Source organism: Manacus candei, unplaced genomic scaffold (assembly GCF_025592945.1).
Source record: "Manacus candei isolate 608988 ecotype Guabito, Panama unplaced genomic scaffold, ASM2559294v1 h1tg000084l, whole genome shotgun sequence".
NCBI classification, from domain to species: Eukaryota; Metazoa; Chordata; class Aves; order Passeriformes; family Pipridae; genus Manacus; species Manacus candei.
This window is the reverse complement of record NW_026138132.1, coordinates 3,001,007-3,019,376: the sequence shown is the minus strand read 5'-3', so window position 1 is coordinate 3,019,376 and position 18,370 is coordinate 3,001,007. Positions and strand designations below refer to the sequence as shown.

At 47.7% G+C, this 18,370-nt stretch overlaps 1 long non-coding RNA gene across 1 annotated transcript in view; it reads left to right on the top strand.

Annotated features, from left to right (window-relative positions):
* Positions 1-18,370, top strand: part of LOC127482019 (uncharacterized) — a 75,674-nt gene that overhangs the window by 40,786 nt on the left and 16,518 nt on the right. The gene's annotated exons all lie outside the window — the stretch shown is intronic.

Genomic DNA, 18,370 nt, shown 5'->3' with positions numbered 1-18,370 from the left:
CCCAGATTTCCATCTGCAGAGGAGCAGAGTCTCTGCTGCAAAGGGCTGGGAGCATCACAAAGTTAATTCCCACAGCTCTCTCCTCCTCCCAGGGCCAGGAGAGTTCAGTAGTCCAGTTTCCACAGTTAATTCAGATTTACTGTCTTGTGTTTCTGAGGCTTCATGTGCTTTGTAACGTTACTCAAATCCCAAACACTTCAGTTCTGCCCACTGTCCAAATAAATGTCTTCTCGGGTTTATATTCTTTATTTTGCTCTGCCAAGTCCAGGGATAAATTGTTCATCGTGCACGAGAGTGTTTCCCTTCTCCAGCCTTTAAAACCCGTGGCACTGAAAAGAGAAGAGCTTAAGCTTCTTGCTTTCCTTCTCAGAGTAAGCAAATGGATTTCACAAAGCACCTTCTTGTTTACTTGCAGCGTTACCTTGAATTTTCTGAAAGGTAACACTGACAGGCTGCAGCATCTTGTGCTGATTGAAGGCAGTTAGAAAAGATCTTATTACTTGACTGAAGTGCAAGTGCTTCGTTCTGGCCTCTTGTCAGCCCCGTGCTCCTGTTTAAATGGGCTTTTATTGGGAACTTCATGTTAAAATAAAGCTACTGAGGCCCCGAGAGCCTCAGTGATTCACTCAAGGAAGATTCCAGCTGTCCCATGTTGAATTAATTAACTCCACATCCTACTCAGAGATACCTTTATCCTCTTTCCTGCCTTAATATGGTTTGGATAAGTGAGACAATGTTGAGAACTGGCTCCGGGGGCCGGGCTGGTGCCACCGGTTATTTCTGGATGGTCCCTTCCCCCAGCAGAGCCAAAGGGAAAAGCCAGTTGGTCTTCAAGGAATTCCACTGAGCTGGAGGCACGTTTGGGACCTGCCCCACAGTGTCCTGGTCTGCCAGAAGGAGGAGGTGTCCCAAAACCCCCGAGGGAGCTGCTGGGAGGGCACTTTGTGCATCTGCTCCCTCTGCCTCCCCCCCAGCTCTTCCCGGCCCCTCCTGCCCAGATTCCCTTGGAATCTCACTGCCACATCACCCCAAGTCGTTTCCCAAGAAGCCCAGGAGCCAGCCACCACTTTTTATGAATGAATCTCTCCAACATCAATTCTATTTCCTGCCTAATTATAACGAGACCTCCCGAGAGGAGGTTGCACTGCCTGGCCGGGCTAATCCTGGCTTTTCCCATCAGTGCCCCATCTGTGCAAAGGAGCTGATCCACGAGCCCAACCAGCTCTTTTTGAAGGTATTTCCAACCAGATTGTTTAATCCATGACAGGATTACAAAACAAGACACTCCAGAGAGAGCTCGTGGTGCATCCAAAGGCAGCTCTTGATGGATGTCACGGAATCTCTGGTTTCCCGGGGGGAGATGAAACATTTGTCTCAGGGACTGGAGGAAAATGTCAGGTCTTCTCACTGCACGTTTCTCACACTGACAGAGAAGGAGAAAACAGCCAAGGTGAGCTAAGGGGAAGTGAATTGCTGAAGAGGAGGCTTTGTGTTGCAGCTCTCACACGAGAAATAACACATCTGTTGGTCCCCCAACACCCTCCAAGGGCCAGTTAATGCAGGTTCCTGGCTCAGGATAATCCTGAGCTCAAACCCAGGCTGAGAAATATCATCACAACCAAATGAAGGCATTTTTTCAGAGTCAAAAACCCTCCAAGTGCTGATAGAGAAAAGCAAAAATGGTTTTCTTTTCCCGACAAGACCTCCTTGCCTTGCTCTGAATTTCTTCCTTGTAGGGCTGAAGAAGGAAACACAAATGCACCCAGCATTCCAGCAGGTCTCCACTTCCAAAGCAATTCCACTCAGCTGATGGCACAAACCCTCTGCTGAATATCCTGAATATTCTGTTCTCCCCAGCCCTGCACTGTGGGAACTGTAAACAAGCTGGTTTGGGCTTTTTTGGGGGGGGGCTTTGGTTGCAAAACTCTTTTCTTTTTCCTTCTGTCTGCAGCATTTTGCCTGCATGTTGTAGGAGTTTGGCTGCCAGTGGTTTTTAAAGACGTTTCCTGAACATTCCCTGCATTTTCCGAGGATTGTGTTCCCTTGTCATTGGATTTTCTATGTTTTCAAGGTTTCTCATGTGACATGTTTGATGCTGGTCATTTCCTTGAACAAAACTGAATGTATGTAAAACCTTGCCAGGTGAACAAATAAATTATTTGGGGGGGGGGGAATGTGCACTTTTGGGAGCTGCAAGTCTGATTGTTTGGGTTTTTTAACCCCCCAAAATATTGATACAACATATTTATATAATTATTTACACAAATCTGTCTTCTCCTTTTCAACGAACATTTCAGGTAGAGACCCCTCCCAACACTTCTGATCTCAGTGGGAGCCAGACACAAGGTGAATAAAGGAATTAAACTTATATTTCTACTGCAAAAAAAGTTAAAATTAAGTCCTTAAAAAAAAATGTTTGACCAGGTTCATTTGGGCTCCAGATCCTTACTATGCTCTCATTCAGTTTGCTTACAGTAAAACATCATTTCCCAGATGAAATCCAGCCCATTTTGCTGGATTCCTTATAAACAAACAGCACCAGAACAATCCCTGTCAACCCAAGAATGTAAATCCTCTTTGGGAAAGACGGGGCTGAATTATTATTTCCCGTGATTTACAAAGGGAGCCACGGAGAAGGAAAGACAGGTTTCCAAAGCAGGAAGATGGAAAGCCCTGTCACTGATGAAACCCTTGGAAATGTCAGCCTGAATCTCGGGGAAACTTGGGAGAGAAACTGTAAATTTAAAAAAAAAAAACAAACAAGAAACCCAAACACATAAATTGAAACATCAAGAAAAAACAAGCACACAAAAACAAAACAAAAAAACCACACACACAAAAAACCCCAAAGCAAACAAAAAAATGAAACAAAAAAACCAAAACAAAACCAAGCCAAAACAAACAAAAGAAGACAAACAAAACAAAACACACACACACAAAAAACCCCAAACACACACACAAAAAACCCCACAAAAAAACCCAAAGCAAAACAAAAAACTCCAAAAAACTGTTGCTTCTGCAGGTCTGTTCTTCCTCTGGTTTAAAATGTGGATTTACCCCTGATGACTTTAATGACTCTGTGTTGCTGTAGGGGCTGGGAGCTTCCATAAAGGACCCAAATTTGGTCCTTAAAGGACACAGATTTAGTCCTAAGCACTTCCACTTCACACAGACAGGCTTATGTAGACAAGCAGTTCTATGTAATATATATAATATTTCTCCTAAGCTGTAGAGATGCAGTCCTAAGATATGGCACTTTCCCATTTCATTTTTCTCCAGCAGTCACACAGGCTTAAGAAAACTGGGCTTGCCAGGAGGGTTAGGCAGGTTTAGTTCTAAATAATATATATAATATTAGTCCTAAGCTATAAGCTATAGTTGCACAGGCTTAAAAAACCTGGGTTTGCCAGGAAAGCATCCAGGGCTAGACAGGTTTATGTAGACAGGCAGTTCTATGTAATATATATAATATTGTTCCTAAGCTGTAGAGATGCAGTCCTAAGATATGGTACTTTCCCATTTCATTTTTCTCCAGCAGTCACACAGGCTTAAGAAAACTGGGTTTGTCAGGAGGGTTAGACAGGTTTAGTTCTAAATAATATATATAATATTGGGCCTAAGCTATATAGATACAGTCCTAAGCTATAGCACTTTCACAGTTCATTTGTCTTCAGCAGTCACATAGGTTTAAGAAAACTGGGTTTGTCAGGAGGGTTAGACAGGTTTAGTTCTAAATAATATATATAATATTGGTCCTAAGCTATATAGATACACTCCTAAGCTATAGCACTTTCACAATTCATTTTTCTCCAGCAGTCACACAGGCTTAAGAAAACTGGGTTTGTCAGGAGGGTTAGGCAGGCTTAGTTCTATATAATATATATAATTTTAGTCCTAAGTTATAAGCTATAATCACACAGGCTTAATAAAACTGGGTTTGCCAGCAGAGCATCCAGGGCTAGACAGGCTTAGTTCTACATCATATATAGAATATTAGTCCTAAGCTATAAGCAATAAATAAAACTGGGTTTACCAGGAGAGCAACTAGTGCTAGCCAGGCTTAATATATAATATATAGAATATTAGTCCTATAGTCTGTAGGATATTAGTCCTAAGCTCGAGGTGGGAAGGGGAGCTGACCCCAGGCAGGACCCACCCCAGCTGGGTGCTGAGCCCCCCTCCTGCCCCCTTCTCCTGGGAACCTTCCCAGCAGCAATCGTGGGAAGGACTGAAGGATGGATGAGCACAGCCACAGATTCTCTGCCTGATTCAGCGTTTCCCTCCTGCCAAATCTCTCTCAAACCCCCCTGAGTTTTCCCCATCCCAGCCCAGCTCCTCAGGAGTGAAAACTGGAGCGATCCCTCCTTCCCTCCCCGAACCCCAGGGCAGGATTTCAGCCCAGCTCTGTTCTGCCACAGGGTTTTGCAGCACTGGTTGGGTTTTTTTTACCCCTAAATAACCCTTTTTATTAATATCCACAACTGCACTGAGGTGTTTGCAGCTGCCAAAGAGCTGCAGAGCTGCTGCCCTGGCCCTTCCCTGGCCTTTTTGCCCCATTACAGCTGCAGAGCTGGAGGCACTTGGCAGCAAGCAAAGCCTTCAAGGCAAGTGAGTTCTTCACTCACACCCTCTGCCTTCACTTGTGCTGCTTCTTTTATCACCAAGTCGCTGCTGGAAATCACCCCGAGCTACTCGGGGATGAAACATTTACTATTTCTTAGTGACTCAAGGAACAGTATCCCTGTTTATTGGCCCCTTGCCTCTCAAATTGAACATCCCCTCGCTTGGCAGCTCCCAGGATTTATCCCTGAACTCCAGCCCGGGCACTCCAAAACGCTACTTGGGTTTCAGGAATGTTCTGAGTTTCCCTGGAGAGCCATAAAAGCCTCAAAGCAATGGTGCTATATCCGGAGCTGGGCTGGAGGAGGGGGTACGAGGGAGGAGCCCTGCCAGGCTTTCAGAGCATTTCTTTCCTTCAGCACTTGGAAAAGGGAGGGCAAACCCGACCTGTTGTGAAGCCCGGGGGTCACTAATTAACCCCTCCAGCAGCAAAAAGACACCAAACCCCTCCTGACATTTTTTTTTAAATTCGGTTTTAATTCTAAGAATTAGAGAAAAGCAGATATTTTAGAAAAGGGGAGAACTTCTTTCACTGGGTTTTTCTGGAGTTTGAGGATGCCCAGTGCAGCAACATCCCATCCCTGAGCTCCAAGGATGGAAAGGGGATCTCAGGGACAGCTGCTCCCTGTGTGGAGAACAGGTTTTCCTGGAAGAGCTGTTCTGGTGTGCAGGGAGAAAAGAGACAACACTGCAGTGAGCAACCTGTTCCTAAAATACACACAAACCCTGAGGATTTTTGTAGTCAAGCTTAAAGCTCTCGCACCCATTGTGGATTTTTTGACACATGGTGGATTTTTTAACACACTGTGGATTTTTTACAGAAACCAGTAATATAATGTCTAATATAAGAATATATGTTATATTATCCAGTGTATTAGCTGACCTCTAAGAAACAATTCTTTCTCAAAAATCCTGAGAAAGATCCATTCAGAGACGGATGGGGTTCATTTGGTTTGGGGATTATTGTTATTATCATTACTGCTATTGCTGTTGTGATGACACTGCTGGTCCCTTCCAACCTTACTGTGAGGATTAATATTATCATCATTATTGTTATTATTCTTATTCCTATTCCACTGGCCTTAAATTTCTTTACACTCTTGAAAAATTGACTCATTTCCAGTGACAGTGTTGCTCTGTCAGAGTCCCATCAGAGAATAATCACAGAGAAAAAGATCTTTTCAGTCTGTTTTTTTTAGTACTTGGTTCAGGCACTGCTGCTTGGGGGTCTGCACTGAGACAGTTGTGTTTAATCACCAAACCCAACGTGTTTCTGCTGTTCTACCTGTCTTTATCCTGATTATTTATCTATTTATCTATTCAAAAAGGCATTTTGCTACTACCAAATATCCAAATGTGAAGGCAACAAAACAAAATTCCTGTTTGCTTTGACTCACTGCTGCTTCCCATAAGGAAAATAATATTTAGAACAGTTCAGACAAGCACCTTATCTGGGCTCAGGTTGGGGAAACAGAAGAGGATTTGGAGGAAAACTTGGAATAAGCAGCCCAGGAGGAATTTCCCCACAGAACTTGTGTGGGTTCAAATGGGATAAATTCACATCCTCCCCAAAAAAAGTCTGTGCATTCCCATCCACTGCCTGTTATATGGGAATTTATCCATGCACAGGGAATCTGAGCAGCCAAACCCATGCAAAGGAAAGGAGAAGGAACATGTACTTATTTAGGAGCTGGGAGCCCAGAGCCATAAATTGCCTCCTCCCCTTGCCAAAAATGCAGGTGCCATGGGGTTGTTCCCCAGTTATTTTAAGGCACTTTTATGCCTTTCACTGGGTTGTTACATCCAAAGAACATTTGATTGGGAATTCAGCTGCCTGATTGGGAATGCCAGACACAGCCCCCAAAAAGAGGCAGTTAAATTAAATGACAAGCCTTGCTTGGGGTGTTGTTGCTTGGGTTGTTTGTTGCCTGCTGCCTTCCCCAGGAAATATCTGAGCATAAATCTCCTCTCCAGCTCTATTTCCATATGGATCTGGGATATTGCAAGGCTCCAGAGGGCTCCTGGATGGAGAGGGCTCCAGAGGGCTCCAGATCCCAGGGTTCACCTCCCTGGGGACAGTCATTCTGCTGAAAATGATGTTAAAAATCCCAATTCAGGGGCCACCAAAGCAGGTGGCAAAGAGCAAATGGGCCACCCTCAGAGCTGCCTGGGCAGCTTTGCCATCTGCTGGTCTGCTGGGTCTGCAAGGAAAACTGGGGGAAGAAGATCTGACAGCACAGCTGGGATGAGGAAACAGTGTTGATCTTCCTCCTGGAGAGGTGGGAAGAGTCAGGGAGACAGGGAATTGCCCCCACGGAATTTGCCCTCCCATTTTTACTGCTCTGCTGCCCAACCAAGTCAGTCCTGCAGCTGAGCTGGGAGATTTTAGTCCTGATGCCACAGGCAGTGATGGCATCAAAGAGAAGAGAATCAATCTCCCTCCCTGCTGCTTGGCTGGGCTGCTCCAGCATCCAGAGGCTCATCCCGAGGGGGACAGGGAATGCTGACCCTGCCAGGGTGTCCCAGCAGCCTGGGGAGGTGCCAGAGCAGGGAGGCAGGGCTGGAGAACTTCAGCCTCAGGAAGAGCAGCAGAAAATGCTTGGAAAGAGCTGGGAAAAGACCAAGGGAATGTTAAGGCTGACACAGAAAATAAACCCTTCCCATGGAACTCTCTGACCACCACAATGAGCTCGGGGTGGATCTTCTTCTCCTTGTTTTACACAGCTGAGCTTCCTCAACTCTTCTTGGGTTAATTTTGCTTATTCCAACATTTGTTTTGGGGAAAATTGGAGTGGGAGAGACTTGTCAGGGGGTTCAGGCTCTGCTACTGGGAAGGGGTTAATGCTGGAGATGTGAGAGCCAGGAGAGCAACACAAAGCTGGGCTTGTTTTGCTGATCCTTCTTCTGCCACGAACCCCAGGAGCTTTTGAAGTGGGTTCACTTAATTGGTGTCATTAATCTGAGTAGAATCATATCATCTTCGTTTGTACTGAGGTTAATTTTTGTTTAGGAAAAAAATGGCTGAACCTTTTTTTTAATGTGGCCAACATGTGCCTTTTATCCCAGCTATGTTACTCGAAATGATGAATTAGAGGTATAATTTCCTTTCAGGTTGTGAAAATTAGCATCTAATTATTCGTAACCTAAGGGATATTAGCACTTCTTATGAAAGCAAGTGAGAATCTAATCTAAATTTAGAAGGGAGAACTTCTCAGTAAATGGCAAGGCTGGAATTATGCAAAGAGAAGAGAATCAAGCCACAGGGAAAAAAAAATTAACATGGAAGAAAAAAAGAATCAGAATTCATTATTTAAGCCACCCAAATAAAAAGGAATCTGCCTCTTTTGGATCTGTATTGGCAACATGATCCATCACCTGCCAGCTTTGAGAACAGCTCAGGACAAGCAGCAGGTGAGATTTCCATTCTCTTTGGGACCACTCAGATTTCTTTGAAGAAACTGAGGTTATTTTTAACTTTTTGTTCATTTAAAAAAGTCAGGGACTGGAAAGAAAATTAGAAATGGGATTAATTTTTTTTTTTTATTGGTGAGAAAGAAACCCCATCAAGGCAGAGTGAGAAGCACCATCACAAATCCTCCATCTCTGAAAGGCTTTTCATAAGACTAAAGGAGGGTCTAAAAAATGGGATAGTTCAGCCTCAGACTCTTGGGCCTGGTCCTTGAATAAATCAGGGAATTAACCAAAGAATCACAGTTTAAAAAAAAAAAAAAGACTTTAGGAATCCAAACATCTCTGACAGAGACAAAACTGCAGCTGCTTTTCTCCTTCCCAGATCATTTTTCTGGCTGATATTTCACTATTTGAGGCTTTTTCCTCTGCTGAGGAGCAGCATTTTGTTTTCCTCTTTATCTTTAAAGCACAGATTCATCCCAGAGAGAGCTGCAGGAACCAGCACCAGCTCTGGGTGTCACCCAGCAGCTCAGGCAGCACAAGGAAGGCACTTTCCTGGGATGGTCTCCTCGAGGTTTCAGACTGGCTGATCTCTGACTGACCCACCCTGAAGGTTCTCCAGTGAAATGTCCTGTCTCTGGGTCACATCAGCTCATTAACTCTCCCAGCCAAGCCAGAAGGGAAGCACTTGCCTTCCTGTCTCTCTTGGGCTCCTTGGGTTATTTTCTCTCCCCTCTGGATGCCAGGCTGGTCATTCCCACATCCTGGCATCACCAGTGCCTGTCTCTGGGAATACTCTCACTCACCACCAAGCCAGGGGGTGATTGATTCCTCCCCCAGGGCACACACAGACCTGTGGCTGTGGCATCTGCACTTTGCCTCATTTGTAACTGGGACTCACAGGCCACGAGGTTTTGCTCAAAATAGGAGTTTCCACTCTCCCATGCTGGGGGGGGGGCAAAATTTCCCTTCCAAACTGGGAGACGTCCTAATATTGTCTCCTGGGATGTTCCTGAGCTTTCTCCCCTCTGTTTTGGGGCCCAAATGAAATGGGTTTGGTGCTGGGGCAAATTTTGGCAGCCCTGGAGGCTGAAATAATCTCCAGACAAAACAGGGGGTGGCCGGAGCAACCAGGGGGGTTCCAACCCCCTCCCTTTGGTGACCCCCCCAGGGATGTTGTCCAGTGGGACTGGGCACTGGGAAGGGCAGCTGGACCCCCAGGATGCCCTCGTTGCAGCAATGGCTTTGAGCCAGATCTCTGTGTCACAGTTTGGGCACATCCCTCATTCCTGATTCCCTGACAAACCAGCAGCAATTCCTCCTCCACCCCCGGGCTCCTCCTCACCTCTGCTACAGCCTGGAGAGGATTTTCCCTGTGGAAATAAAATCTTGGTGGTGTCCAGGGCTTTTGTGCACACTTTACACCCAGCTACAGCACCTTCAAGCCCCAGGGGATGAGGGCAGATGTTTCAGAGTCACTCTGATCTTCCCACCTACATCCCAGGTCCAATTTTTCCATGAGCAGTAAAGCTGAGGGAGGCAGTTTGTCTTCCCAGCCACGCTGAGGGAAGGCATAATTACAGTTTATCTTTTCACTCCACACCATATTATTCAAAAGGACAAGATATTTGCCTGGAAACTGTGCAGGAGGTGGGAGAGAAAACCTCCAGCCAACACTGGGCACTTCAGCAGCACCTTTCATCAGAGGACGTGGAAGGGCTTCATAAATATTATTGAGGGATTAAACTGATAGATTTTTGTCCATTTTGCATTGGCCAGAGCTCCTCTGCTGAGGAAGGCAATGCACAGTTCCTGCTGTCCTTCCCAGGGGATGCTGGCTAAGCCCATCAAATGTTTTTCATGGCCATTTTTCCAGCTGTAAAATTGAAAAGTGTGGTTTAGCCCTGGATTGCGGGGTGGGCCAGTGAGGGGGTTAAATTTTTGAAACCAGGAGCTCTAAATATGCACAGTTCTGGAAAATACAGGTTCAGGTGCACTCAGGTGTGGCCTGGGCTGTGTCCATCCCTCCCTTCTGCAGGTCTTTGGGATGGGGACAGGAGTGACTGGACTGGGATTTTTCCAGAGCAGCCATGGCTGCCCCACCCCTGGAAGTGCCCAAGGCCAGGCTGGATGGAGCTTGGAAGATGCTCCAGTGAAAGTCAGGGAGGTTGGATCAGGATGGTCTTTAAGGTCCCTTCCAAGCCAAACCATGCCACGATTCCACCATCAGGAGTGTGGCTTTTCCTCTGGGATTTCAACCCTCCAGCTCCATCCCTTCTCCCTGCAGCCAGGGAGCTGATTCCATGCCTGGAGCCAAGCACATGCCAACGTGTCCCACTAAATTACGACCTGAAAGTGTCTTTGGACACGAGCATTAACGAGCTCTGCCAGCCCCATTACAGCCCCAGGCTGACACAGCTCTTCAGAGAAGATTTAAAACAAAAGTTGCAGGGGTTTGGATCACACCCCCCTTCTGTTGCTGTGGCTTGTTCATAACACGGGTATTTAAAAAATAAATTTATTACAAATAAAAAGGAGCGTTTAACATCCAAGTGACAGCAGAACCCAAAGCATATAAATGCCAGTTTATAAAGCCTTGTTTCTAAGTTTATATAAAACATCTCACTGACTTTGCTGAGGTCTTTTTTAATACTAAAAGAACTCTAGGACCCAATCCAAAGACCACTGAGATGGATGGGAGTCCTCTCATTGATTTAAGTGGTTCGGGGCAGCGTGTTTCCAACTCGGGGTGGATGCCCAGGGAGGTGTCTCCAGCTCGGGATGCAGGACTCTTGCCCTCTGGTGGCCGTTGCTCGTCTGAGAAATAAAATATCACGAAAAACAGCTTCAGCAGCTGGATTAGGGAAAAAAAAACCCACAGCAGCCAGAAAAAATAAACCCAGGCTCACTGCGCTGGGAGGGTGAGTCTGCAGTGCCACAGGATGGGTCTGTCAGCACTGGACTATCCCCACAGGAGCAAAAAGGGCAATAACTTTATTTTTTCTGGGTTTTTTTTCCTCTTTTTTTTCCCCCCTGCTGTTTCCAGATTTTGATCTGTCAGCTGCACAAAGGGGGGATTCTCTAAAGCAGTGAAATTAAAGCAATGAATTCTCTGTTAGCAGCTCAGAAGGTGCTGCCCAACACGACTCAGCACCACCCACATCACAGAGACTTCAATGAAAGCTGATTTCCAGGAGATCCCAAAGACCCCAGGAGACCAAAGGGCTCCTGTTGCCAGTGGATTTCTCCCAGTGCAGCCCTGGGTTTGGCTCTGAGGGTTTGCTGGACTCTGTCAGGGTGAAGGAGCTGCTCCACCCCCTGATTTTTTGATGCTGGTGAAAGGCAGAGCATTTGGTCCCAAAGGACAAGTGTTTGTTGTTGAGATGAAGATGGATCTGAGCTGAGAAATCTGAAGCGTAAATGTGGTGATTTTGGTTGGTTTTACTCATCTGAGTCTGATTTATTGGCCTGGCATAAGAACAACCCTGAGCATGTTTGGATTAATGATGCAGTTCCTGTGGGACAACTTCCATCAGGAGAACACGGAGCTGCTTCCAAAGGGGGTGACAACTGTGGGTTTGTTTCACAGGAGGGAAACTGAGGCACAAAACCAGTCCCAAAAATAGAACCAGACCCGAGCATGGCACCCATTTGGAGCATTTTCAGCCCCAGGTGAGGGAGAGAAACTCCTGAGAGTAAAGACCCTGCTGCTCACTCTAGGGAAAGGAGCACTCATGGGCTCATTGTGGCCCATCCCAGGAGAGAAGCAGCCCCTTTTCCACCCAGGAACAGGCTTTAAGTGATGATTGGAATGCAGGACCGTGGGCTCCAGGCTCTGGGGTTGGATCTGGGCTCTCAGTAGCACCTTTGGAGCCCTTTTCCTCATTCTCTCCATGAGGCACAGAGATGCCTCTGCCATGGCCTGTTTTTTCTCCTCCTGGTTTGGGAGGCTGGGATGCTTCTGGATCACCTGTGCTGATGCTACTCCTGCCTCACCTCCCACCTGGATCCAGTCCAGAATTCCCTCTGTATCAGCTGCTGCTCCTGCTGATCCCTGGGGCTGCCAGGAATGTGACTCCCTCCCCTGTCCCCTGCAGCAGGGGATGTTCTGGGAGCTGCTGTGGAGAGAAGTGAAATCTGGAGGAGGGAAAGGGACCATTTTAGCAGGGAAAATATCCATCATTATTCACAGGGGTGTCTCTGTCTCTGTCTGCACTGTCTGACTGAGAAAACAGAGCGTTCAGGATTATTTTGAGTTGATTTGTCAGAGCTGAAGGTCCCAGCTCTGTTCAGCCAGAGCTGGAGGGAGGGAGGAGATGCCCTAAGCCAGGACCTGAGCTCAGTCCCCAGCCCATGGAGTTCATTCCATGCCAAGGATGATTTTTCCCCTCCATTGCCACTGTTTAGCTCGTGTTTTGTTTGTCTTCAACCTTCTGTCTGTCCTTCTTGAAAGCCTCAGCCAGAAATATTCCCTCCCTCCAGGATCTTCACAGAACTAATCCATCATTCCAGGGGGAAAAGGAACCTTGTCATGCCATGGAGCTCCTTCCTGGGGGGTAACTGAGGCCCAGCATGGTTTGGGTTTGATTTCAGGTGCAGAACACAGTCAGTGGGCATCTTTGGGGGCATATTCCAAGGGGACCAGCTCTGGAATTAGATTGGGGGTCTCTCTGCAGCACTCTGTGCCTGTTATGGTGGGAATCTCCCCTGCAGAGCTCCAGCCTTGTCTGTCCAGAGGTTCCTCCCTCCCCAAGGTTCCCACACAGCAGCTCAGGGTGAGGAACCAGATGAGTAAAATTGAGTTTGAACACGAGGGAGGGAGAACACAACCCTTGGAGTAATTTGTGAGGCGTGTTTTTAGCTGTTATTTATAGCTCTTGCTGGGGGATTCACATTGTTCTCCACCATCTGACATTATTTGGCAGTTTAGTGGTGCCTAAAAAAAAAAAAAAAAGAAAATACCCCATCCCTCCCAAAACCCCTCCTCCAAGACCACATTTTTTGATTCATTATCTCCAAAGCTCAGCAAGTCCTCAAAAAGACTGTCCCTGCTCCCCTCAAATAACTTATGGCTTAAAGGTACAAGGGTTTGATTAAAACTCTCATCACAGTAAATCAGGGGTAGCTCAGGGACAAGAGGGCCTTTCCCTCCCCCTTTCAGATAAACTTTTGCACACAAAAACCCTCAGTGGGTGCCAGCAAAGAGCTCACTGGGGGTGCTGAGCCCTGCCCAGGGAAGGCTGGAACAGCTTTTTTATCCCTGTGCCTTCCAGTGTTATTTTGAGAGAGATTAATGAACTCAGGTGCAGTAAAAATAACCCACTGCAAACAAACAAATCCCCCCTGGGCACGCTGGAAGGATGAGGAATGGCACCTGCATGGACATGGGACAATGGGAGGGTGGGGAGGGGCTGGGGGGGGAATTCCCAGAGAAGCTGTGGCTGCCCCTGGATCCCTAGGAATGTCCAAGGCCAGGTTGGAGCAACCTGGGCTGGTGGAAGGTGTCCCTGCCCATGGAATGAGATGAGCTTTAAGGTCCCTTCCAACCCAAACCATTCCATGATTCCATAATTCCATGATTCTGGTTTCCCAGCCCGCTGTGGGTGCTGGAGGAACAGCCCTGGACACTGGGAATTTGCTGGGCAGGAGGACCTGGAGTAGCAGGACAAAGGGGGGTGGCTTCCCACTGCCAGAGGGCAGGTTAGGTGGGATATTGGGAAGGAATTCCTGGCTGGGAGGGTGGGGAGGGGCTGGGATGGAATTCCTAGAGGAGTTGTGGCTGCCCCTGGATCCCTGGAAGTGTCCAAGGCCAGGTTGGAGCAACCTGGGCTGGTGGAAGGTGTCCCTGCCCGTGGCAGGGGGTAAATCAGATGATGTCTAAGGTCCCTTCCAACCCAAACCATTCCATGATTTTGGGACAGGAGGAGGCAAAGCCCTGGCACCACTGCTGTGGGTGCCTGGGGCAGTGGGTGTCTGGGATGGCCTTGGCTGCTGGGAACTCTTAATCCCAGTTAATTCACCTGGGATGAGGCAGGAGAAACACCTGGAGATGAGCACAGGAAACCTTCCAGCCCCAGTTCTGTCCCTACCTGGGCCCAACATGTGGATCTAATTCTAGGAGGGAGGCTGGAAAATTCCTGCTGGTTCCTCCAGGCCTCTGTGCTGGAATGGTTTTAATTTCTGTGCCTGCCCCGAGCTGGGAGAGGTTTTTCACTGTGTTTCCTAAAATATAAAATCTCAGGAGACTCTGAATTGATTGCTAAGCCCTGGTCACAGCAGAGCCTTCACAGGGTCCCCCCTGCACCCAGCACTGAGGCTTTTTTGGAGGAAAGGACAAAATACAACCGGATTAAAGCAAAAATGTGGGATAGGAGCTCACTAGAGAACTGGCCCAGAGCCTGGGAAAGCTTGATCCTGCCACCAGCCAGGCTTTGGAGAGGGCAGGAGGGCAGAGGGGAGCAAACCACAGGGAGAGCTCTGGTCAATCCCTGGATAATTTGGGGACTGAAGGGTCCAGCTGGGCTTGGAATTCCCCTGGGAATTCCTCTCTGACCAAAGAGCACCACGGAATGGCCCAGGAAGGAAGGACAAATCCCACCCCATGGTGTGCCTGTCCTTTCAGGAGTCACCCAGGATGAACCATTCCTGGGAATTGCCAGGGATTTGGAGGCAGGAGCCCAGGTGTGGCTGGGGAGATGTGAGGCTGGAATGTCCCCCTGGCCCAGCCCAGCTCCAGCTGCTCTTTGGCTTCTCCTCCCTGTCCCCCAAACACATCGTTCCCCCAGGGTGACATCAAACCCCTCCCATGGTCTGGTTGTCTCTGTCCCACAAGAGGAAAAAGCCACAGAGGGATTTATAAATAAACCAGGACGTTTTTCCTGCTTGGTTGATGTCCTTAAGGGAGAGGGATGCTGCACTTTTTGCCATCATTTTGTAACAAAAACCTTGCAAGAATCTGCAGAAAAACATATGGGGTGACTCTGATTGTGGAAAACCATCAGCAGAACTACAGCTCTGGTGCTGAATTCTGTGTGCACGTTTTAAAAATGCAGGGAAGCCCAGATGATTCCCTGTTACACTTCCAGCCAATATGGATTGGGGGAAAAAAAAAGAGATTATTTTAGATGTGTGAGAACCAGCACCTGTCTAATGAAAGATAAAGCAAAATACGGCAGGTTTTGGTGTTAAAAGCATAACAGATGTACAAATGGCAAGGCCTGGGTGCTCTGGGGAGGAAGTGATGTGAACAGGAGGGAGAAACAGCCTCAAAAAAGGAATAGAAATTCAATTTAAACACGGGTATCTGGTGCCCTCCTGTGGAAAGGAGTTAGTTGGGAGGAGAGAAGCAAACACCCGAGGGATTTAATGAGCAGGAAACTCTTTGGGACAGGGATGAATATTTGGACTTAGATCAACTAAGAGTGGTAGAAAACCAGAGCTCTGTTGGCGATTTAACTCATCATGTTCCAAAAAACCTCTGTGTGATTTTCTGGGCTCAGAACTGAGGCAGTTTAACACATCCCATGAGCTGCTGTTCACAGTCACACCCCAGCCCTGTGTCACCTCCCCAGTTCCCAGTCAGGAAAGCCCAGCTGGCACTGGAAGGGGCTGCTGAGCTGCTCCTGTTTCAGGGACTGGGGAAGGACAAGCTGTGGCTGTTGCACAAATGGAGTTAAAATTCATCTCTGTGAAGTTAAGTAAAGTCCAGGAGGGGATTCTCCCCCTGTGCTCAGGTGAGACCCCCCCTGCAGAGCTGCCTCCAGCTCTGGGACTCCAACACGAGGATGTGGAGCTGCTGGAGCAAATCCAGAGGAGGCCACGGAGCTGCTCCAGGGGTTGGAGCCCCTTTGCCATGGAGAGACTGGGAGAGCTGGGGGTGTTCACCTGGAGAAGAGAAGGCTCTGAGGAGACCTCAGAGCCCCTTCCAGGGCCTCCAGGAGAGCTGGAGAGGGACCTGGGACAAGGGATGGAGGGACAGGACACAGGGAATGGCTTCCCACTGCCAGAGGGCAGGGATAGATGGGATAGTGGGAAGGAATCCTTCTCTGTGATCATTCCCTCTTTGTTACTGCTTCTCCTATTCCTCTTTCTTCTCGTAGAGCTGCAGACCTTGCCAGTGGACTGCTCTCTAATTAAGGGAAATGATTTCTCTCCCCTCTCACACGGGCCAGAGGAGTTGCCCTCTGCTGACCCCCGGGAGCTGGGAGTGCCTGGCAGCCCTGGCACTCCAGCTGGGCACTCACCCTGTGCTTGAGCGTGGTGCTCTTTCCACGAGCACTTTTTCAACCATCAACCACCAAGCCTTGGCAGCTGCTTTCTAGGGAGCCTTTCAGTGCTGACTTGAGGAGCCTCCAATGGCTGAAAATCCCTCGGGAATTTATTCCAGGGATTAATCACCTTCGTGGTGCTTTTTTTTCCCCCCCTTGCTTCTGATCTGAACTGGCCCTGCAGTTCTTGCCAGGACTTTTTGTTCTGCCTCCCCACAGCAGAAGAGGATCCCTCTGAGCTGTGTGGGACTGCTCCCTGGGGTCCTGGCACTGCTGGGAACTGGGGGCTCACACTGTCCTGCCCCCCCAGCCTGCCCCATCCTGCAGGGATGCAGTGTCCCACTGTCCCAGTGTCCCAGGGACTGGGGGGAGCAACAGAGCTGCACCAGCACCAGGGAATGCCAGAATGGTTGGGTTGGAGGGACCCTAAAGCCCATCCAGTGCCACCCCTGCCATGGGCAGGGACACCTCCCACTGTCCCAGGTTGCTCCAACCTGGCCTTGGACACTTCCAGGGATCCAGGGGCAGCCACAGCTTCTCTGGGAATTCCAGCCCAGCCTCTCCCCACCCTCCCAGAGAAGAATTCCTTCCCAATATCCCATCTAAACCTCCTCTCTGTCAGTTTGAATCCATTCCCCCTTGTCCCTGCCCTCCAGATCCTTTTCCAAAGGCCCTCTCTGGCTTCACTGAATGTCTGGGGGAGTTTTTGATGTCATAAATCGATGGATGAAGTTTATGGCTTGCTCTGTATCTTATTTGAGACAAGGGTCTTGTTAGGCTTGACCTAAAACAAGATGAACCCAGATGATTCATCTTTTTAACACTGAAATCCCACCCAATACACCAATATAACAGAGGATGTGTGTGTGTGTGTGTGTCATCTGTCTGCCACAGGAATCACAAGCCCTGTGCATGTTCTACATTTATTCCATCCCACACCATTCCCAAGAAGATCCATGTGCCTCCAGGGATCTTGTTCTTTCCATTTCTGCATGTCCTGCAGCCATCTAATGGCACTGAGCTCCACCAGCACTTTTTTTGGGGCTAAAAAAGGGGGGAAATTAGGTTCTGAAGCTTCCAGACACGTAGCAGCTAAAAGTACTAAATGCTTTCATTTTTGGAGTCATCAAAATCTTGGGGTGTTTAAATTAATTAAGCTTAGCATTAGTTAATAGGATTTTTGTCCTGCACAACCTACCTAGAGTCAGGTACAGCACTTTACCCTGTCCCACACCACGGATCACCCAACAGTGGGGTTTTGGGAAGTGCAAAGCACTGGGTCCATATTGCCAAGGAGCCTTGGGGGGCTCATGGGCTGAGACCCCTCAGCTTAGTGTGGTGGAAGGTGTCAGGCTGCAGAACCACTGCTTTTAACTTGTAGGAAAATACTGCAAATTAACCTTGTTTGCTGCAGAACTGGTTGGGATGGACAGAGAACATACATATTTTACATGGATATATATAATAGATATTGATATAGAATAATAGATATAGATATAGATATATAGATATAGATACAGATATAGATATAGATACAGATATATAAGTATAGACATATAGATATAGATAGATAGATATAGAGATATATAGATAGAGACATAGATATATATATAGATAGATATAGATATAGATATATAGGTATAGATATAGATATATATAGATATATAGATATAGATATATATAGATATAGATATAGAGATAGAGATATAGAGATAGAGATATATAGATAGAGATATAGAGATAGAGATATAGAGATATATAGATATAGATTAGATATAGATGAGCCTCTCCTATGAGGACAGGCTGGAGAGCTAGGGGTGTCCAGCCTGGAGAAGAGAAGGTTCCAGGGAGACCTGAGAGCCCCTTCCAGAGCCTAAAGGGGTTCCAAGAGCTGGAGAGGGACTGGGGACAAGGGATGGAGGGACAGGACACAGGGAATGGCTTCCCACTGCCAGAGGGCAGGGATAGAGGGATACTGGGAAGGAATTCTTGGCTGGGAGGGTGGGGAGGGGCTGGGAGAAGTTGTGGCTGCCCCTGGTTCCCTGGAAGTGTCCAAGGCCAGGTTGGGGCAA